Raw genomic sequence first — 15,466 nt, forward strand, 5'->3', positions numbered from 1 at the left:
GACTAGTGTAAAGGAATATATTATTTAAGGAAATTATCCCTAACATCTACAAGCGTATTGTGGGTGGCTTTATCCACGTGATAAAATAACTGTTACTTTTTAACACCGCGGGATAGAAAGTGACGGATATTGTTTTACCACGCTGTCACATAGACAAGAATTAATTTAATAATCACACGCAGGTTGAGCTGTAGGGCTGAGATGGTCGGCTCTTTATCATTTAACACCATGGCTGTCACGTTCTAACAAGTATGTAAGCGCGAAAGTGACGGGTATAGTAACAAGTGATAAAAATGGAACCATGTTGCCACCGCTGTAGGGCTAAGATGGTCGGCTCTTTATCATTTGTCACTATGCCTGTCACGTTCTAACAAGTATGTAAGCGCGAAAGTGACGGGCGTATAAGTAATAAAAATGGAACAATGCTGCCACCGCTGTATAAGCTTATCGTCGATGATTTGTTTAATTAGGTATATGTTATTTTTTTAAATTAATTTTAAGTTTTGACGTTAAAGTTTCAGCTGACTTTTTTAAGTTAAAGTATATAAAAAAACTCACTTTCTAATTTTTTTTAAATAGTTTTTCTTTTGCAAGGGGGAAAAGTTGGGTTAGCGCCTCGTGCTAATATAGATGCTCGAGTAGTTAAGCGTAAGATGCCATAATCAGGAGCATGGTGAGTGGTTCGAAAAGCAGAATCATGAGCGTTGCGGGGTTTTTGAAGGTTATACAAACTTTGCTACCGAGTGAAACACAATTTTTTTCACACCAAAGCAAGGGAGGTAAATACCAACTATAAACTATTACGAATTTAATCAAAATAATCTTAGTTTAATTTTTAATTCTACGTCGGCGACCAACAAGCATACGGCCCACCTGATGGTAAGCAGTCTCCGTAGCCTATGGACGCCTGCAACTCCAGAGGTGTTACATACGCGTTGCCGACCCTAACACTCCGCACCCTTGTTGAGCTCTGGCAACCTTACTCACCGGCAGGAACACAACACTAAGTAGGGTCCAGTGTTATTTGCCTGCGGTATTCTGTAAGGTGGAGGTACTTCCCCAGTTGGGCTCCGCTCTAGATCTGAAATGACATCCGCTGTGCTGTGCCCTACCACCCAAAGCGAGATGACATTCACAGTGCCCATACCTCTCTTTTGGACGTAGTTTAACGACATACCCGGGTTCAACATTTGTTATATATTTATCATGTAAATATACTGAAAAATTTATTTGTAGCCTAGACTACATTTATCATGATTACCTATTGTGCAGCAGTGATTACATAACTAATCTAACCATAAAATGCAACATCAATTCGGTTATATTTCAACCGGCTCATGAAATCAATATGGCGGAGTATCGTATACAGACGTCAATTGTCTGTGCAATGACCTGCAGTCGCAGGGTTGAACCGGTATTTATAGCAACGAATTTATGTTGCAATGAAAGGGTTTTATCCCCGGTTTATGTCGTGGAATAACTGATAAGTTTTATTTGCAACTGTCATTAGTCAAAGTTTGATGTCGGTTAGCGAATATAGATTTTAAAAATATAATTCAGAACTAATTTCGATATTTTTCTGTTTAATTTAGGTGAAAAAAAAATTTATGTAACTTTCGTTTAGAGATAAATGTCACTCTATTCTTCAAGATGATTATTGTAAAGTGTATTACATTAAAAATCTTAAAAACCCTCTACGCTATATATTAAAGCCATATTACAAAATGATGTAGGTAATTTTGTAAAACAGCCAATACTCTCAAACTGCTGGATTGATTTCTAGCAAACATAACTAAAACCATCAAAGAAGCTAGCTTTCACATAAAAAAAAGCCGCATTGAAATCGGTCCATCCGTTGGAGAGCTACCATGCCACAGATAGACATTGACGTCAAAAATACCCCTCTTTTTGCACCGGGGATAAAAAACGCAGTTGTTCGCAAAACACTTTAAGTGCGCAAACAGCACTTACAGTTCATTTTATTTGCACAATTTGCGGGCACTGCGTGGTCTATTCCATGTTTTATTTAAGGCACAGTCACGGGAAACTCGTTTTATTGATTTTAACGGCCATTTGAATCAATTTTGAATGTTAAGTTTAAGTGCAGTACGGGAAAAATATATATTATTCAAAATAATCAGTTAAAAGTCAATTATACAAGCCAAAATGAGGAAATGACTCAAAATTTGAGTTGACATTACTTTGCTACTCTTGTGAATAAACTGCCATTTTCTCATCAGTTTTTAAAGCATAAAGAGGGCTTTTACGAGCTGGTGTAGTAAAAATAAAAAATATATTGTGGGTGTATTAGGAATCGGTATATGTGGGTATGCCTATATATGAATAAAGCAGTCTTTGTCTCGAACTTGTGTTTGACTTACGTGTCCCAATGTATAACATGGCGCAGCCGAAGGTTTTCTAAATAAAACTCTGTAAACGAATTAGTAGTATCGGAATATTAATTGCGATTCGGACTTAAGGAGTGATTTGTTTATGTGTCGCGAGTTTACGCCGGGCGTAGATAGTGTGTTACCGTTGAATAATGGAATCGTTGTTGCCTCCACCGCCGCCATTTACTTTTTTGAACAATGAACAGAATGTAACGTCTGGAAATGTTTCAAAAGACTGGGAGAAGTGGAAAAAATCATTTGAAATTTATTCAGTCGCGTGTGAACTAGGGAAAAAGGATCCAAAAGTGCAAATAAACATTTTGTTACATGTCATTGGTGAGCAAGGACGTGAAGTGTATGAACAATTTAGTGACACGTTTGCAGATTTAAATAGCTTGCTTAGCAAGTTTGATTCTTTCTTCTTGTTGCGGAAAAATATCACTGTACAAAGACATTCATTTTTTACACGCGATCAGAAAGATGATGAATCAATTGAACAATACTCGTTTGAACTGAAAAAATTAGCTAACAAATGTGAGTTTAAGGATTTGTGCGACGATTTGGTACGAGACAGGTTAATTTGTGGCATTAAAGACAGTGCAATAAGGGAACGGCTCCTTCGGGAACCTACTTTGACGCTTCAGAAAGCAATTGATATCTCAAATATAGTACAGATGTCACGAGTGCAAGCAGGCACAATAAAAAAGGAGTCGGCAGAACAACACGCTTATTACATCGGTAGTGGAATAGCACAGGAGGAAGTTGCAGATGTACATTTTCTATACCGACGTGGAGGAGCGGCTAGCAGAGGTCGAGGTCGGGGTGGCTGGAGAAGCGGGCGCTTCGCTCGACCACCGCTTGCGCGCCCCCCGCCTGCCGCTCGCCCCGCCGTCACCGGATCAGCTGTACGGCGACCATATGACCAACGAGATAACGGAATAAATTATGGAATGCGCGCTGCCTGTGAGATGTGTGGAGTGTCCCATGATAGTCAGAGATGTCCTGCTTATGGGAAAAGGTGCTTGCGGTGCAATCGGTTAAACCACTTTTCACGTGTTTGTCGCGTATATGAATTGAGCGCCGAAGATAACACCGATCAGGTAATATACTATTTTAATAATAAAAATAGTAGTGATTGGTCAGTGACAATAAGCATAAATAATATTGAAATATCGTTTAAAATTGATACAGGTGCAGACACTAATGTTTTGCCTTACAGTTACTTTGAAAAAATAGGCTATAAAAAGCAAGATCTTTTGCCTACGCTAGCTAGGTTGTGTGGGTATTCTGGCGGCGAGATCAAATTATTAGGTAGATGTAACTTAAAATTGAGGCACAGGGGTAATGATTATATTTTAAAATTTGTAATAGCCGATACAGATTCACCTCCGATTTTAGGTCGAGATTCTAGCCAGGAGTTGAATCTGGTAAAGTTAATACTTTCAGTAGATACGTGCAAAGACTTTAAAACAATATTTTTAGAAGAATACGCGGACGTGTTTGAAGGTATTGGTTGTATGCCGGGTGAGTACAGGATAGCGATAGACGAGAGTGTACGTCCTGTAGTACATGCACCGCGCAAACTGCCCGTAGCTCTTAGAGAACAAATAAAGCTTAAATTAGATGAAATGGAGAAACAACAAATTATTGCGAAAGTTGAAGGGCCAACTGATTGGGTAAACAGTATGACCGTGGTTAGGAAACCTAATGGGGACTTGCGTATTTGTCTGGATCCGAAAGATCTAAACAAAGCGATCAAGCGGGAACATTATCGATTACCTACAATAGATGAGATAACGGCTAACTTGACAGGTGCGAGATTCTTTAGCACGCTAGATGCAAAAAATGGGTTTTGGCAGTTAAAACTTTGTCAGGAAAGTACTAACTTATGCACATTTAATACAGCCTTTGGTAGGTATAAGTTCCTAAGGCTACCTTATGGTATTACGTCAGCGTCTGAAGTATTTCATAAAAAACTTTTTGAATGTTTTGATGATTTAGGATGTGGAATCTGTTTGTTTATAGATGACTTGTTGATATTCGGGCGCACTAGAGAGGAACACGATACACGGCTTAGAAAGGTACTTGACAGGTGTAGGCAGATTAATCTAAAATTGAACATAAACAAGTGTAAATTTGCATTGTCTGAAATAAAATACCTTGGACATAAAATTACTCAAAGTGGGATTTACCCAGATGAGTCGCACACATCAGCGATAATAAATATGCCGAAACCCGAAAATCACAAAGATCTAGAACGTTTTTTAGGCCTCGTTAACTACATAGGAAAATTTGTAAAAAATATGTCTGAAAAAACGCATCATTTAAGGCAATTATTGAAAAAAGATATTGAATGGCATTGGGACAACTCTCATCAGCAGGCCTTCGATAAAATCAAGAAATGCCTGACAGAGGTACCGGTGTTACAGTACTTTGATGTAGGTAAACCCGTTGTTATATCGGTAGACTCGAGTAAAAACGGACTTGGAGCTTGTCTTCTTCAAAATAATCTTCCCGTAAGCTATACGTCAAGGTCATTGACCAAGGCGGAGCAAAATTACGCGCAAATAGAAAAAGAATTATTGGCATGCGTGTATGCGTGTGAGAAATATTATCCTTATATATATGGTAAACATGATGTGACTATTGAAACGGATCACAAGCCTTTGGTAAACATAATAAGCAAACCAATTGCAGATGCTCCCGCAAGACTCCAAAGAATGTTACTACGATTGCAGTTGTACACATTTAAATTGGTATATAAACCCGGCCGATTCTTGTATATAGCAGATACGTTATCACGAGCTGTGGAACCCGCGAGCGCAAGTATCGAGCCTGCCGCCTCCGCTGCCGATTTCAGCACGCAGGCGCAAGTGTGCGCTGTACTCTCCTGTAATCCGCTCACAGACACTCACTTTTTACAGCTGCAAAGACATACTCAGTGCGACAATGAATTAAAATGTATAATAAAATATATTAAAGAAGGTTGGCCAAACAACAAAAATAATTGTGATGACTGTGTTAAACCCTATTGGTGTTACAAAGATGAGTTGTCAGTTTCGTACGACATTGTGTGGAGAGGTAACCGTGTCGTAGTTCCAAAGGCAATGCGTAGTGAGATACTTCAGAGAGTGCATGTAGGTCATTTAGGACTCGAAAAGTGCAAATTACGAATGCGCGAAACTGTGTTTTGGCCGAATATCAACAGTCAGCTAGAAGATTACATCACCAAGTGTGCAGTTTGCTTGAATTATAAAAATGAGAACAGAAAAGAAACAATGATTCCACATGACATACCTAACCGTGCTTGGTCTAAAGTTGGCACGGATTGTTTTCACTTTGGTAACGACAAATATGTACTAGTGGTCGATTATTATAGCAAGTACATTGAGATCAGTAAATTAAATAATCTTACGTCAGATGAGGTAGTAGATCATTTAAAAACAATTTTTAGCCATCATGGTATACCTGACATTGTCGTTTCTGACAATGGTCCGGAGTTCAGTTCATTCGTGTTTGAGCGTTTTGCCAGCGAGTGGCATTTTAGTCACGTGACTTCTTCACCGAGGTATGCCCAGTCCAACGGTCAGTCCGAAAGGGCTATACAGACAATCAAAAACATGTTAAAGAAAACGAAATTAGCGCAAACGGATTTTAGACTAGCCTTGTTAGAATACCTAAACACACCCGTTAGTAATACATTAGCATCTCCGTCGGAACTGCTTAACAGTAGGAAATTACGTAGCATAGTGCCTTGTGCTCCGCGTTTACTTAAACCTAAAATACCTACCAATGTCCGTAACGAAATCAATAAACGTCAACAAATACAGAAAAAAATCTATGATAAAGGCGCTAAGGATATGGCCACGCTGTTCGTCGGGCAGCGGGTTAAGGTGCGCGTGGATAAACGTTGGGTCAGCGCGAGAGTGAAAAGTTTGGTAGGTATACGATCTTACTCGGTACAGATTGACGGAGGAGGTGTTATAATTAGGAACCGTCGACATTTGATTATTGACCATTCTGAAGATGTAGGCAATGATAGTAACTATCCCTCTAGATACCTTTACGATGATATCGCCGTCCCGAATGCTCCCACTGTAAATCATGCCATTAATACACGCTCGCTGCCAGTAAGATCTGACCCTTATGTTACTTCTTCCGGCAGGGTGGTGATTAGACCTGATCGGTGGGGCTTCGATTCTTCGTGATTGCAATACAATATATAGTAGTAAGTCAATGCATGTTAAATTAAAATTTAAGCATGAAATGTATTTATAATAGTGTCTATAAATGTACTGACTCAAAGATTAAATTATAAAATGCACAAGTGTAATACACTTTCAAATTTATTACTTGTAAATCATTCTCTTATTATGAAATGAACTGTAAATTCATATAAGTGAAATTACATAATTAAATAATTATAATACTTAAGTTCTATAAATGTGAAATCCATAGGTACTTATGCATACATTTAGGTAACTAAATTAGGTACCTACTTTACTTTCTGTTAACAAAACTTTGAATTTGTTACTAAACTTAGTGAATAAGCGAAATAAAAATAAAAAAACAAAAATGTAACCATAATATATAAAGCTTGGTTCCTATTAAATAAATAAGTAATAGGTCATTACCATGAGAATGTCAACAAATATAAAATAAAACTATAATTTTGCATGTACCATAGGCATATAACATATGGTAACTTATTGTTTAGATAAAAATCTTATTTTTTTTTTTTTTAAAAAGGGGAATTGTGGGTGTATTAGGAATCGGTATATGTGGGTATGCCTATATATGAATAAAGCAGTCTTTGTCTCGAACTTGTGTTTGACTTACGTGTCCCAATGTATAACATATATAAGTTATTATAGTTATTTACGATAGATTATCTTTACAAAATATATAATATTTTCTTATATAAATGAATGAATGAAATGCGTTTATTTGCTTATCATTATGTGTAAATAAGATAACTATAAATATAACTGGAAATATTCTAACTGTTGGGCCACTGTTAGGTCTTATTATACAAATATGATGAATCAAAATGTAAAACATTTATAGCATTATTAGTATTCAAATTTGATAAATATGATCAGAGAGTAATTTCCCTACTTTTAAAATATTAATGCAAGCAAGATGTCAAAATATTTTTTGCCGGCTGTATACTTTTGTGACGTTTTTATATCCGTAAAGAATTGGGGTCGTCCAAATGCGTCCTATTTGCTAAATTTGGTTTACTTTTGTTTTCTAAGTCTTTTTTTATTATATGTAGTAAATTTTAAAATGGATGTCATATAGGAAATAAAAAGTTACCAATTCTGTATTTTTACACTGACGAATCAGATTCATGACTAATCCCTAATTCGTAACCTGTTATTAAAATCAGAATACACCTGTAAAATCAAATTGACTTCAATAGTTGAAATGATGCGCTTAAACATCGTAATGGCTACGCGCGATATTGTAGCGGCGCTACAATTTTCGTAGCACTTGCTACGGTTTCGTAGACCCCTTGGGAATATAATCCTGTCTGTTTACCGCGTAGTATTTGAGTGTAACAATCTGTGTTTGTTTAATAACAAACATTACATGTTGTTTGAACTGACTGATAAAAAGGTGGGTAATATTTTTGAATATGTTTTTGTAGGCATATATTTTTGACATGATAGTATATGGCGATCATAAAGGTAAATCTGACCCATTATTTTAATAGCTTTTCCAGATCTTATGAATAAATCATATTTTTTAATTATTTGTAAAATGATTTATTGTAGCACATGTTACAAAACCATTATTATTGAATAATTATGACGGTAATCTTTTTTTCTTTAATTGGAGCCCCGTTAAGCACGCCCTCTATATCTTAACATTTCCCAAGTCACATTATAATACGTTATCCGAACATTTGGCATAGGAACTATTTTAAAAGCAACCAACTGACCTCCCCAGAGCCCATAATTATCTTCATAAACGATCAGGTTTAATTTATTACGTCAATAAATTTATGTATTTAAAACATTAACGTCAGTTGGCGCCGGAAAACATTTTTCCAGGAAGTCCCGCGGGAAACACTCGTTTTCCCGGACATAAAGTTACCACAACGCTTTATATTATTTAAGAGACATTTTTTTCTGATAAGTACAACCTTTTTAATTCAATTTCAAGCTTAGTACATATATTACTTGTTAAAAGAAATCATATTTGTTTTGTCCTTAACGCAAATATTAATTCATGTAGTTTGTTTAGAAGATTTTAATATATTGAAAATTACTATTTATTATATTCAATTAATCTATCATATCCAGCTAGAAGTAAATTAACTCTACATAATTATTACAAATCATGTAAACAATATTATAATTGCAAACGATCTTATTATAATATTATGTTAATTATAATCGCACATGTTTATTAAATAACATTCAATTATGCCACGACTTATCCAACAAATTTCAAATTTCGCGGCAACTCAGCATAATCGGTTTATATCAAATTAGACACACGAATATTCATGATGCCTTAGACTTAAGTAAAAACGAACACAACCGTTTTATAGCCTTTGAAATATTAATAAAGCTTCAAGGCTATCGACATTTCCCGCGCATTTTGAAGCTGCATTTTTAAAACGAGTAGACCACATTTCATATCATTCAGCCATAAAAAGACATTCTAGGACTCGAACAACATCAGGATGGCCGGGTGTGATAACTGAATGAAATTTATAATTCGGTTTTTAAACGTTCGAACGTTATATAAGTCAGTTTAGACATTATCAGGTATTAGTAGGTTATCATATACACAAGTAGGTCATACATCCACCTAGCAGGCCGGCCGAATCGCGCATCAGTTAAACCCAATCCACTAAGCATTCACCACACACACACTGAATAAAAAAAAAAGAACGAAAAAGTAACTCAATGAATATAAGGACGAGGATATATGAGTAAAATTACGCTTTAAAATAATCGAAAAGCACACGGTGGTCGCCGAGCGCGCCATGCGTGCCTCCACCTCGGCCGCCGCGTCGGTACTAACGTAGTAGACCTGGAAAGGCTTTAGCTGCCCCAACACTTCCCCGCGCCCCTCGCACACCCCTTTCAGCCCTCAGCCATGGCTACCATATCAATCCCAAAACGTCACAACTTCTTGTCCATTCGCAATCTGATTTAAACTTTATTGAAATGATAGGAAGATTGTAATTTGAATAGGCATAAATTGATTTTTCAACGATAAGATTGTGTGCCGGAAAAGCGAATGCACGCCGATGCTAGCGCGGGCAAATGGGTCGTACAAATCAAAACTTGCCAAACGATTCTCAACCAAATTATTAATTCATAAGATCGATTGTTTCTCTCGTTTCGGTCGTGAGTGAAATACACACAAATGTGTGCAGCGTACACTAATGTCCGAATTCGATTATGTTACAATTGTTACATTAACTGGGCGTAGTATTGTTTCTTATGAGAGTTACATTAAGGGGTATATTCGTGTGTCTGAGTTGAAATTTACCAAAAGTGGGTTTGCTTTCCATAGCTCATATTAGCTGTGACAAAGTCGACAGCAGGGAGTCTAGAAGGCGTCTTAAGGAAGTTGATATAAGGTTGGGTTTGCAGTGGTTTTTGTTTTAGAGAAAAATCGAAATTTAAAGCGTCGAGACAGTTATTAATGCTGACATAGATTTTGTTAAACGAGCTCCTTAAGGGTGCAGTGTCAGGGAGCAGTTTGTTAGGGAAAGTTAAGATGCTCATCAGGGATGTGCAAAATGGATGCTGTGGGTACATTATCTATAAGCTAGGAACCCGAAACTTCGTGAAAAAGTATTATATTGAAATATCCCTGAGTCATGGATGAAATTAATACATAGATGTATTTAAGTATTTGTATATTATACATATCGTTGTCTGAGTTCCAACAATACAAGCCCTCTTGGCTTACCGTGGGACTTAGTCTATTTGTGTAAGAATGTCCCTATAATATTATATTATATATTATAAGTAAGAACGCATGTTGCTCTATTAGAATTGGAAGCCTTTAAAGATTGCATATACTCGAGAAATTGTGGCCTAGGGGTTATGGCATGACTCACATACATACATAATCTAAAGACGCCAATTCAAATCCGGCTTCGAGCACTCGCCGGACGATATCGGCTTGTCAGTTATTGGCAAAAGCTGACAATCCCTAATAACTGCCAGGCCGATATCTTCCGGTGAACTGGTAATCAGTAGGCCCCTTTATTGGCTTATATTCAAATTATATGATTTTGGTTTTAAATTTTTTATAAGGTTAAAAAAATAGTTAAGGGCATTCGCTAGCTGGCGCGGGTGCACCCAGCGGACGCATGCGGGTGCCCTTGTAGGTAAAATCCGTCACTCGCGTCCTCGCGAGTTAACGTTACTCATACAATTTTTCGTTAACCCGCTCACCGCTCCCTGCAACCGCGCCAGCCAGCGGACAACCTAACAGTGTTCCCACTAAAAGTATCGGGTTGCCGCGAGTGACCCAGACGAGTTGACCCCTTTCCAGAACTGATATAGAAAAGTCGATAGTTTGTCGCCAGAATTAACTGTTTATATTGCTATTTTAATATATTCTCTTCAATTATCGTCCTCATAATGTTTCACAATGGGTATGTATTTATGTATGCATGTATATTTGTTTATCCTATATTATTTATGTATGTAGCTTTTAGTTAAAATCATTTTAATTTTACTCTACCTGTACCCTGCACCAACTCAATATTTCAGTTTAGCCCATGGTTAACTGGTAGAGAATGCCTTTTGGCATTAAGCCTGCCATTTTTATCTTTTCATGTATTGTGCAATAAAGTTTAAATAAATTAACTAACATAAAAAAATGTTGTAGCTACGTTATATTAAACAAACTAAATAAGTTTTTTGTAAATTTCTGTTTTCCATAAATTCGTCAATTCTTACAAATACCTACTGAATATTTATGATAAGTTCGTGTGATTCAGGGTAATGCGCAGCTTTGTCAAATCTACTTACATGACACTTAATAACATGACAATACCTACGAGACAAAGCACGCGTCGTCGTGAATAACACGATCTATAAATAAATAAATAAATTAAAAAAAAAAAATACCAATTTAAAAAAAAACGTTATTGTGTTTCAGTGCATAACGCCTTTTTGATGACTTTGTCGCCACTATTGGACCTAGTCTAGACTGCCTTATTGACAGATATCAAAGTGACAAGGAACCCTTTGAATAGACTAGTTTTTACGAAAAAAAATATCAATTCTGATTAATCCATATATTTTCCAAAAACATATACTTATTATGTTTAAAAACATACAAATAGTAGAATAAAAACACAAATTGGTTTTTTTGGCGGAATTGACTTAATTTGTATAAGATTTTTTTCCTTCTTATGACATCAGGAATATTTGGTTAAAAAAAAATCCGTTTCCTCGCGGGCACCTTGTATATTCAAAGTACGCTTTTAATTGATTGTATTCGTCAGACAAAGAAAGGACATTATGTTTTTCGGGTAACTATATAATTAAAAATCGTGAATTTTTATATAATAATACACACGTATGTATGATTATTGTATAATAATAATAAATAAGTATCTACTTCTTTAATGCCATCCTAACTAAACGCCATGTTGCCTAGGCATTTGGGATATCCCATACGTGTTTTTTCTTTAGTGCGACCAGCCTAAACGTCATGTCGCCTAGGCGTTTGGGATATCCCATCCGTGTTTTTTCTTTAGTGCGACCAGCCTAAACGCCATGTTGCCTAGGCGTTTGGGATATCCCATACGTGTTTTTTCTTTAGTGCGACTAGCCTAAACGCCATGTTGCCTAGGCGTTTGGGATATCCCATACGTGTTTTTTCTTAAGTGCGCCCACCCTAAACGCCATGTTGCCTAGGCGTTTGGGATATGCCAAACGTGTTTTTTCTTTAGTGTGACCAGCCTAAACGCCATGTTTCCTAGGCGTTTGGGATACCCCAAACGTGTTTTTGTATAAAATATCTGAGTGTAAATAGTATCAACTTCATTTCAGTTAAAACATAGTAAAATTATGTATATTGGAAATACCCTACGGTCGCGTGATCCGACAGTCTTGTCCGACAGGTCGGACGACAAAGAATATTAATTCCTCGCTGTCCGATCACTCGGACTGTAAGAAATTTTATATTCCTCTTAGTTCGACTGTCGAATTATAGAATTCCTTAACAGAAATTACTAGTTACTTAAAAAATTAAACAACTAAAACTAAACTGACAAAAAAATTAAAATACAACCTTTGCTACAACCTACCTCCTAAACCTTGTCCCCTCGGCAAGGTGCCCATCACACAGGCAGAGTTCCCGCGCTGAGTGTTGTTTTGTTTTTGTAAAATGTCGTTGACCTCGGCGTGATCGTAAAGGAGTCTAAATTCTTTTCGTTGTTTTGGACCACTTCGTCACGCTTGTATTTCCGTATTTTATCAAATAAATAAAAAACGAGTGCTATTGCATGTCTTTTTAGCTGTAGATTACATTTAACATGAGCAATTATAACAGATGACAACTAACATTATCCCAAAAGCCAGGGTTGAGTGTAAACCAGAAAGAAAGTGATTTCTGACCCAGTGCACCTATGAACGTACGAGTATGAAACTGTCGATTAAGCAGAGGATTTTCCGAATTTGAAACACCACGCGGTCTTCAAAGGCGCTGCTAGTTTTATGGAAGTCGGTCCTGCTTGAAATTCGCCGCTACAGTGACTCTAAGCAGATTTGACATTCTCAATGATTAAGAAACAAAAACAGCGTTACGTGACCTCGAGATTTGCAATTACTAAAATTGGTCAGAATATTTTATAAATAAGATGAATTCGACTCAGTATTATGAGGTTCAAACAAACAAAGGCTTTTTCTGTATAAAGTTTATCCGAAATTTGCTTTTTTTTTTCAAAAACAGACAAAAACAAAGAAAGATTTCATCATCAATTTCGAGATTTTCTATGTATGTATGATTACCCATCAAAAATACAAAATACAATTATTTTTGGCATACAAATACACAATATATTTTTTTTTGCAGTGCACCCATATTGAGCTGCAAACTTGCATTATCACCAAGTCAGTACCAAGACGTCATACCAAGATAATTTGGCAGCCATTTTTACAGCCCAGACAGTGCAAGTATTATTTTAAACGTCAAACTTCGTTCTTCGTTTATACGGTCTACCTACCGCACATTGCCATCTCAGCGAAATGACTTACAATTGCGGAAAGCAATAAAATACGAGTCCGTTCACGTTCATAATTAGCACCCATCACACGTGTCCTCATTAGCACTATCATACACAATATAGCGCTTTTATAGTTAAAGTAATTTTGTATAAAGTGTTTACTTTCGGCAATATTGTGAGTTATCATTAAATCAAGCAACCAACATAATATAATAGGGTTGTTTCCATCTACAAATCTTAGGGCAGAATTGTATCCCAATAATTTCTTTTGGATTATAAGAACATGTTAAACTACTTTTAGGGGACCTGTAATGACCATATTTTTGTAAATATTGAATTTGAAATATCTTTTGGCACACGTCACGTGACCAAACTCGAAACGTCATTGAAGATTTTGATGACGTCACAACTCTCGGATTGACACTGTTGACAGTTAGGCGATAAACAACAAATGACAAATGTCAGTTGACAGTTCATATCTTCTACGTGTGTATGTAGTTAAACCGTAAACTGTGACGTCACACAATTTTCAAAGAGCGATTTGAGCGCGAAAGCATCTGTCAAAATATATTTTGTTAATTTAATATATTTAAAGCCGTTTTTAGTATAAAAGTTGAATTTTAGGGCAACTTTTAGTTAATATAGAACGTAATATAAGCGTTTCAAAAAATTGGAAACAACCCTATTGGTGTATGAGGCACTAGCAGCCCATATAACGTTTACTTAATACTTACACAGGCTGGACTATCAAAATCGCTGCTAACTTAACTTGGGCTGACTATGTCGCTGCTAGTTCCCCTGATCGATTAACTCGCGCCCACTAGCATAGCGATGCGAATGACAACCCTGCGTGTTCGAAGATTTCATACATAGATTGGAAAGAAAATTAAGGCAAAATAATAAAAAAGCGCCGGTCAGTCAACTTGGTGCTATTAACGTACCTTTTTTGGTTAGGTTAGTTTTTGATTATTTTGGTGAGAACGAGGAACGGCTGTTGATTTATTTGACTATTTTTTTAAATAAAATATCGTATCACATTCATTTGGTGTAGTGCATAAATCATTATTTATTTAAGTTGATATTTTAATACGCACCATGAAGTTAAAAATACATAGAAATACTTATTCCTGTGGCGTGACGACTCGAAGTGGATTTTGGCCTCCGACGCCAAATACCGCAATTATACTTCTCTGTTCAAAGCTGTTTTTGTCAATTCGGCGGCACCGAGTTTTCTATAAGGTCTAAAAATTTGTTGGAAAATAAAATACCTACAAGTTTAAAACAAAAGAAATTTAAAAACTTAAAAGGAAAAGTTATTTCATTTGTGCCACAAATTGAATTGTTTGAATGAAACTTAATTACCGTTTTCAATAGTCTATTTATGAACAAATGTGCTTTAATAAAAAAAAACTATTTCACTAGTAAGTTGGAACTATACGTAACTGGAATTTCATTAAAACTAGTAAATCCGAAAAATAACACACAAGTTAGCGATACTAAGCTATAATAATCTACGTATTTGTTCAATAATTGCCTTACGAAGTCATCGGTTGCCTGTAACTTACGGCTCGATTCGAAGAATGATTAAGACACGTTTAAGATTTTTATAAGATCGATAACTAAACGACATGTCAAAATTGACGTTTATTTCGAGTCCGATGTGATCCCAATAAGATCTATCTACGATATTTCTAACGTCAAAGTGACATTGGTTGCCCGAATCGAGCTGTTTCTGTCAATTTATACGACACACAAATGATATTTAAATGAGAATTTATCTAAACCAGAACTTATTACCTGTTCCGCCTATTATTACCTGGTTCTATTTTTCCTTTAAAATTCATTTGTAGTTTTACAT

General features: G+C 36.2%; 1 protein-coding gene across 2 annotated transcripts in view; it reads right to left on the reverse strand.

The window, feature by feature from the left end:
- The window catches only part of LOC133530569 (uncharacterized), a 381,835-nt gene extending 372,284 nt beyond the window's left edge, over positions 1–9,551 (reverse strand). Inside the window, exon 1 of one of the 2 annotated variants that reach the window (XM_061868524.1) lies at positions 9,350–9,551. The gene's annotated coding sequence lies outside the window, so the exon portion shown is untranslated. The remainder of the gene's footprint in view (positions 1–9,349) is intronic. The other variant, XM_061868527.1, reaches the window with a different exon arrangement.
- Positions 9,552–15,466: the final 5,915 nt, after the last annotated feature.

The sequence above is a fragment of the Cydia pomonella genome, chromosome 23 (genome assembly GCF_033807575.1).
Source record: "Cydia pomonella isolate Wapato2018A chromosome 23, ilCydPomo1, whole genome shotgun sequence".
NCBI classification, from domain to species: domain Eukaryota; kingdom Metazoa; phylum Arthropoda; class Insecta; order Lepidoptera; family Tortricidae; genus Cydia; species Cydia pomonella.